Consider the following 598-nt stretch of genomic DNA (forward strand, 5'->3'; position numbering starts at 1 on the left):
TCCATCTAGTGACTTATTGACTTTGTTGCAAACATAAGGCTAAACGGAACAAACTCACCACTTTCTGATTTACGATAATAACGCTAGTGCCCATTTTTTTGGTAAAAATAATCCATCTCATAAACTCACTAATTTATAATAACTAACGAATGAACGAGGACCTTTATTCGTTGATTTTTCTTTTATATATTCAACGGGACTTAAAAGAATAAAGAAATTACTCCGAAATTATTCTAAGAATATACACGCTTTCAGTTCATTGATTTTTTAACATTTATTTATATATAAGGCTAAAAATTGATTTTTTATTTTTTATAAGTCAAAATTGTTAACATTTGTAAGAAATTGAACCTTATAAGAAGATACGCAAATGGTCAACTTCATGACCAACCTTACATATGTTCTACTAAATAATAAAAACAAAATTCTTAACACGTCATAAAGCATTAGTTAATTTTTTGTTAAATAATTTTTATGTAACTTTCAGAGAACGACTATTATCACTTCTATATTTTAGTAATGTCTTTTTTTTAATTTATGCAAATATATAATATAAAAAATATAAAACAATATTATAAAAAATATGAGTGATATTATC

Source organism: Arachis ipaensis, chromosome B09 (assembly GCF_000816755.2).
Source record: "Arachis ipaensis cultivar K30076 chromosome B09, Araip1.1, whole genome shotgun sequence".
NCBI lineage: Eukaryota > Viridiplantae > Streptophyta > Magnoliopsida > Fabales > Fabaceae > Arachis > Arachis ipaensis.